This window comes from Octodon degus, unplaced genomic scaffold, assembly GCF_000260255.1.
Source record: "Octodon degus isolate 3935 unplaced genomic scaffold, OctDeg1.0 scaffold00026, whole genome shotgun sequence".
Classification (NCBI taxonomy): domain Eukaryota; kingdom Metazoa; phylum Chordata; class Mammalia; order Rodentia; family Octodontidae; genus Octodon; species Octodon degus.
Window position 1 is genome coordinate 115563 of NW_004524602.1, and position 7935 is coordinate 123497.

Here is a 7935-nt window from a genome sequence, read left to right on the forward strand (position 1 = left end):
AAAAAGGCAGGCATTGTTATCCTGTTCAGAGACAATCTGAACTTCAAACCAAAAATGATTAAATGAGATAAGTTCACTACATACTGGTTAGGGGAAAAATCCAAGAGGAAGAGATGACAGTCATGAGTATGTATGCACCAAATGTGGGATCACCCAACTGTATAATAGAAACTTAATGCACATGAAAAATCTCACAACCAATATCACAATCTTAACAGGGGACCATAATACCTCTTTATCTCAACAAGATAGGTCAAGCTAACAAAAAACTAGCAAAGAGGTAGCAAAACTCAACAAAACTTTGAACAAATGGTCTTAGTGGACATATAGTGTTCCATTCAACAATGCCTGAATGCACATTCTTTTCAGCTGCATATGGGATGTTTTCTAAAATAGACCACACACTAGTCCATAGCTCATGCTTAAGCATGTGCAAGAAAACAGAAATTATTTCATGCATATTATCTGACTATAGTGCAATGAAACTGGAAATTAATGGCAAAAGAAACCACAAAACCCCATAAACATTTGGGAATTAAAGAACACTGTTCTCAGCAACCAATAGGTTACACATGAAATTAAACAAGAAATTAAACAATATCTAATATCCAAGTATAATTCAAACACAGCTTACCAGAATTTGTGGGATGCAATGAAAGAACTTTTGAGTGGGAAATTTAGAGTGGTGAACTCACACGTTAGGAAAACAAAACAAGAACAAATAAATATCCTAATGCTGCACTGCAAGCTTCTAGAAAATGAAGAGCAAACCAAGACCAAAACTCAAATCAAATTATAAAGATTAGAACAGAAATTAATGCAATTGAGATGAACACAATACAAAGAATTAATAAATCAAAAAGCTGGTTCTTTGAAACATTTTTTAAAAATTGATAAAACACTAGCCAACCTACCCAAAAAGAGGAAGAAAAAACACAAATTTCAGCAATAAGGAATAAAAACAATGAAATTAATACAGATTCTGTGGAAATTCTGATTATCAATAGCTATATTGAAAAATCTTTATTCTCACAGAATTGAAGACACAGAAGAAATGGATAGAATCCTAGACAGGTACATATTACCAAAACTGAGTCAAGAAAATACACAAACTCTGAATAACCCAATATCAGCATATGAAATAGAACATGTAATCAAAAACTTACCAACAAAAAAAAATCCAGATCCCAATAGATTCACAGCTGAATTCTACAAGAAATTTAGAGGAGATTTAATCCCAATACACCTCAAACTCTTCAATGAAATTGAAAAGGAAGCAATATTCCCAAAATCATTCCTGGAGGCAAATATTATATTGATACCAAAACCAGAGAAAGATTCAATCAAGAAAGGAAATTACATGCCAATTTCTCTCATTAATACAGATTCAAAAATCATCAATAAAATACTAACAAACAGAATACAGCAAATCATCAACAAGAGTATATACCACCACCAGTAGGATTCATCCCAGGGATGCAAGGATGGTTCAACATATGCAAATCTATAAATATAATACACTATATCAATAGAGTCAAAGCCAAAAACCACATGATCATGTCAATAAATGCAGAAAAGGCTTTTGACAAAGTCCAACATTCATTCATGATCAAAGTCGTGCAGAAAATTGGGATAGATGGCCTTTATCTCAATCTGAAAAAAGCCATCTATGACACACCAAGAGGCAACATAATTCTAAATGGGGAATACCTCAAAGCTTTTATTCTCAAATCAGGTACAAAACAAGGCCATCCTCTATCAAAATTCCTTTTCAACATAGTTCTGGAATCATTAGAGAGAGCCATTAGACAAGAGAAAAAAATAAAAAGACTAGGAATAGGTAAAGAAGTTGAACTATCATTATTGACAGATGACGTGATACTTTGCTTGGAAGATCCAAAAATCTCCTCCAAGAAGCTCCTAGAATTAATAACAAATTCAGTAGCACAGCAGTCAACACCCAAAAATCAATAGCATTCCTCTACACAAATAACAAACTCGCTGAGAGAGAAATTAGAGAAACAATACTCTTCACAATACATTTTCAAAAATGAAATACCTAGGAATTAATCTCACAAAGGAAGTAAAAGATCTCTACAGTGAAAATTACAGGAGCCAGGGAGATAGCTCAGTAGAATAAGCAAGTGTGAGGTCCTGAGTTCAATCCCTGATTCTGCCAAAAAAAAAAAAAGTAAAAAAAGAAAATTAAAATACTCTGAAAAAGAAGATTGAAGAGGACTTCACAAAATGGAAAGATATTCTTCACTCCTAGATAGAAAGTACGAACAGGATGAAAATTGTCATACTCTCAAAACTGTTATGCAGATTTAATGTAATTCCTATCAAAATATCATCAACGTACCTCACAGAGCCAGAATAAAAGCAGTCCTAAAATTTATTGGAGCCAGAAAATACCTAGAATAGGAAAGGCAATCCTGGGCAAAAAGGTAAGTCAAGAGGCATTACATTCCCTGACATGAAATCATACTACAAAGATACTGTTATAAAATAAGCATGGTACTGGCATAAAAACAGACCCAAGGATCAATGGCACAGATTAAAATATGCAGATAAAACTACAGACATACTCAGTCATTGTATCTTTGACAAAAGGGCCAAATATGTTCACTGGAAGAATGATGGCCTCTTTTCTAAATGGTGCTGGAAAAACTGACTTTTCACATGCTGAAAACTAAAACTAGACTCGGGTCTTTTGCCATGTACTAAGCTAAAGTCAAAATGCATTAAAACAGAAACACTAAATCTCCTGGAAAAGAAAGTAAGTAGAAATCTTGAAGATGTAGGGGCAGGCAAGCAGTTCATGAACAAAAATCAAACTGCACAGGAATATTTCAAAGATTTAACAACTGGGATATCATCTCATTGAGAAGATTCTGCATCTCAAAAGAAATCACCAAGAGAGTGAAAGACAACCCACAAAATAGGAAAAAATCTTAACCAATAATCACTCAGAGAAAGGTCTTCTGTCTAGAATATATAAAAGAACTAAAAAAATTAGGTCTCCAAAATTTAAAGACTCAGTCCAAAAATGGGCATCTGAGATGAATACACACTTCTCAGAGGAAGAAATACAAGTGGTAAATAAATATATGAAAAAATGTTCCACAGCACTGGCCATTCAAGAAATATAAATTAAAATACTGAGATACCATCTCAGGCCAGAAAGAATGGTTATCATAAAGAAATCAACTCATAACAAATGCTGGAGAGGTTGTACCAAAAAGGGAATACTTCCCCACTGCTGGTGAGAATATAGAATGATACAACCACTACAGAAATCAGTGTGGAGACTTATGAAAAAACTAGGACTGGAAATCTCATTCAATCCAGCAATTCCCCTTCTGTGTATTTTCCCAAATGAACTGAAAACATCATATAATAGTGATATATGTGCACCCATAGTTATAGCAACACAATTTGTCATAGCCAATTCTTGGAAACAACCAAAACACCCATCACCTGAGGAATGAATAAAAAACTTGTGGTATTTCTTTACAATGAAGTATTACTCAGCTATGAAAAAAGACAGACTCAAAGCCTTTATAGGTAAGTGAATGCAACCACAGGCTAGTCTCCTAAGTGAAATAAATCAGGCCCACAAGTGTAAATGAAAGAAATAAAACCTAAAAGTTATAACAGATATAGCAAAACAGAAACTGAATTTTAGGATTAAACAATGCAGATGAGAGAAATGAGAAAAGATAGGAAAAAAGAAGGGAGAAAAACATGCAAGCATACATACCTGATGGATGAGATTATCGTACTAATAATTTCCATCAGTTTTTTAAAATAGTCAATGTACAGAGTTTTCAACTTGACTAACTCTATAGGTTGGTATCTGTGATCTAAGCAACATCGAGATCAGCAATGTGCAATACAAAGACCAGCTTGAATACTTCTCATCTCGGTCTTCTAAATGAGTACCATTTGTAATGCTTTATCAATTATTACTATACTCTCATTAAGCCAACTTTTTTCAGAAAAATAAAGAAAAAGACAAGAAAAATTTAAGCTTTCTTACAAGCATGCAATAATATTCAATTATTTGCCCATTCTTGTATGGCTATATCTGTTGCTCTGAGCAAAAGATATGACAATGGGAATGGATAATATAACAATTGTTAATTACATATTCTTGTTTTCAAAATCTAACATATGTGTTGTTATGTGTTACCCTGTTTCTCTCTTTGTTTCTGCTATTTCTTTTTGCTTTGGATTTTACCCTTCAAAGTAAAATTAAATAAAATTTAAAGAAAAGAATTAATGAATCTGAGAACTGGTTCTTTGCAAGAATAAATAAACTTGATAAACCTGTAGTGAATCTCATTTTAAAAAAGGAAAGAAAAAATTCAAATACATGCAATGAGGAACAAAAAAATGTGAAATCACTACAAACCCTATAGAAATTGACACTAACAATATCTATTTCCAACATCTTTACTCTTACAGAATGGAAAATATGGAATAAATGAACAGATTCTTACATATATATGAACTACCAAAGCTAAATCAAGAAGGTAAAAAAATTCTGCATAACCCAATATCATAAAATTGAAAATGTAATAAAAAGAAAACCTCCCAACAAAGAAAAGCCCAGGTCCTGATGGATTCATAGCTGAATTCTATAAGAAATTTAGAGAAGACTTAATGCAGACTCTTATCAAACTCTTCAAAGAAATTGAAAGGGAAGCAATTCTCCCAAACTTATTCAAGGTGACAAATATTACTCTGATATCAAAACCAGAGAAGAACCCAACCAAAAAAAGAACTACAGGCCAATTTCCCTAATGAACATAGATGCAAAAATCCTCAATAAAATACTATGAAACAGAATGCAGCAAAGTATCAAGATTATGCATCAGGATTAAGTGTGAGTGATCCCAGGAATGCAAAGATGGTTTAATACATGCAAAAACAGAAATGTAATACACCACATCAAGAGAGCCAAAGTGGCAGGCGGCAGTTGGCTGCCGGCGGTTGCGTGGTTGCGGCGCTGTGAGGTCTGCGGGCGCTGGCAAATCGCGCCCAGGATGTAGAGCGGCTGTGCCTGAAGGCGCGTCTGACGCAAGCTCGGGTGGGGTACAGAGGAGGGGGCGGTAGTCGGGGGTGGTGGGAGAAGGAGGTGGCAAATCACTTATAAATGGTGCCCAAGCAGGATCAGAAGCCCAAGTTCCAGGAGGGGAAGGAGTACTGTGCTTTCATGGCCCTCTTCTTTATGAAGCAAAGTATGTAAAGGTTGCCATGAAGGACAAACAGGTAAAATACTTTATACACTACAGTGGTTGGAATAAAAATTGAGATGAGTGGGTTCCAGAAAGCAGAGTGCTCAAGTATGTGGATACCAATCTGCAGAAACAGCGTGAACTTCAAAAGGCCATTTATGAGCAATATGCAGGGGCTGCTCCAGGAAAGACATCTGGTCTGCAACAGAAAAATGTTGAAGTGAAAACTAAAAAGAACAAACAAAAAACCCCTGGTAATGGAGATGGTGGCAGTACCAGTGAAACACTTCTTTCTCGGAAGAAGAGGGCCCGGGTTGATCCTACTGTTGAAAATGAAGAAACATTTATGAACAGAGTTGAAGTTAAAGTAAAAATCCCTGAAGAGCTAAAGTCCTGGCTTGTGAATGACTGGGATCTGATCACCACACAGAAACAGCTGTTCTATCTTCCTGCTAAGAAGAATGTGGACTCCATTCTAGAGGACTATGCAAATTATAAGAAATCCCGAGGAAACACAGATAATAAGGAGTATGCTGTTAATGAGGCTGTAGCAGGAATAAAAGAATACTTCAATGTGATGCTGGGCACTCAGCTCCTCTACAAATTTGAGAAACCACAGTTCACTGAGATCCTTGCTGATCACCCTGATGCACCCATGTCCCACGTGTATGGAGCACCACATCTACTGAGATTATTTGTCCGAATTGGAGCAATGTTGGCCTATACACCTCTGGATGAGAAGAGCCTTGCTTTATTACTGAATTATCTGCATGACTTCCTCAAGTATCTGGCAAAGAATTCGGCAACTTTGTTTAGTGCCAGTGATTATGAAGTGGCCCCTCCTGAGTACCATCAGAAAGCAGTGTGAGGCGCACTCACCGGTGTTTGGATCTCTGTCGACATGTTTTTGTTCCTAGTCTTTCTCTTGTACAAATGACATACTTTGAAGATGTTAGTGTATAACAGAGTTGTTTGTTTTGTTTGATTTTAAACAGAAAATAAAAGGGGTTACAGCTCCTTTTTTCTTCTTTCTTTTTCATTTCAAAGTTACTACCAGTGTATTCAGTGATGGACAACAGAGAGACATGTTGGAGTGTTTTATTGCCTAGTTAACAAAGCCACTTCTGAATGATGGTGGTTCTGGTCCTTTGACACTACACACTTTTATAATACGTGTTAATGCTATATGACAAAATGCTCTAATTCCTAGTGCCAAAGGTCCAATTCAGTGTATATAACTGAACACACACATTCATTTGTGCTCTTTTTTTTTTAATGGTGCTTAAAGAGCCCTTCCTTTGCAAGTCATCCATGTTGTTCCTTAGGCATTTACCTTTGCTCAAGTTGTTGAAGGATGGTGAATTGTTTCATGGTTTTTGTATTTGTGTCTAATACACGTTTTAACATGATAGACGCAATGCATTGTATAGCTACAGTTTTCTGGAAAAGTCAATCTTTTAGGAATTGTTTTTCAGATCTCCAATAAATTTTTTCTTTAAATTTCAAAAGAAAGAGAGAGCCAAAGACAAAAATTATACAATCATCTCAATAGATGCAGAAAAAGCTTTTGACAAAGTCTAACACTTATTCAGATAAAAACACTACAGAGAGTCAGAATAGATGGTCTTTACCTCAACCTGACAAAAGCCATTTACAACAAACCAACAACTAACATCATACTTAACAGGCAAAAATTGAAAGCCTTCACTTTAAAATCAGGAACAAGATAAGAATGTACACTGTCACCACTCCTATTCAATATAGTTCTGGAAACATTAGCCAGAGCAATTAGACAAGAGAAAAAATAAAAGGAATAATGATTGGAAAGGAAGAAGTGAAATTATCATTCAAAGATGACATAGTACTCTACATAGAAGACCTCAAAAATTTCACTAAGAGACTTGTATTAAAAAGATTTAATAACCAAATTCAGTAACATAGCAGGATACAAAGTCAACACTCAAAAATCAATAGCATTTCTATACGCAAACAATGAATACACTGAGAGAGAAATTTTGGAAGCCATGCCTTTTACAATAATGTGCAAAAGAATGAAATACTTAGGAATCAAACTCACAAAGAAAGTAAAAGATTTATACAATGAAAATTATATTGCTCTGAAAAAAGAGATCCAAGAGGACTTCAGAAAATGGAAAGTTATTCCTTGCTTCTGGATAAGAAAAGCAAACATTGTAAAAATGACCATACTTCCAAAATAATTATACAGATTTAATGCAATCCCAATTAAAATACCGTTAATATACTTCACACATCTAGAAAAAAATTCTAAAATTCATCTAGAACCAGAAGAGATCTAGAATAGCAAAAGCAATCCTGGGTAACAAAGAAAAGGCAAGAGGTATCACAATCCCTGACTTGAAATTATACTACAAAGCTACTATGATAAAATCAGCATGATACTAGCAAAAAAAAATAATAATAATAAAAAAGTTAAAAAACAGACTAGAGGGGCTGGAGAGATGGCTCAGTGGTCTAAAGCACCTACTTAGAACAAGCTTAGCCAAGCATAGGGGACCGCGGTTCAATCCCCCAGCACCACATGCCAGCCAGCCCGGCCCCCTGGTGGGCTGAGCTGGCCACACACACACACCACTCTCTCTCTCTCTCTCTCTGTCTCTCTCTCTCTCTCTCTCTCTCTCTCTCTCTCTCTCTCTCTCAAATAAATAAAAAA

The 7935-nt window shown here is 35.3% G+C and overlaps 1 pseudogene; it reads left to right on the forward strand.

Moving 5' to 3' along the window:
• The first annotated feature begins 5161 nt into the window (after nt 1–5161).
• Nucleotides 5162–6266, forward strand: LOC101569170 (annotated as a pseudogene).
• Nucleotides 6267–7935: the final 1669 nt, after the last annotated feature.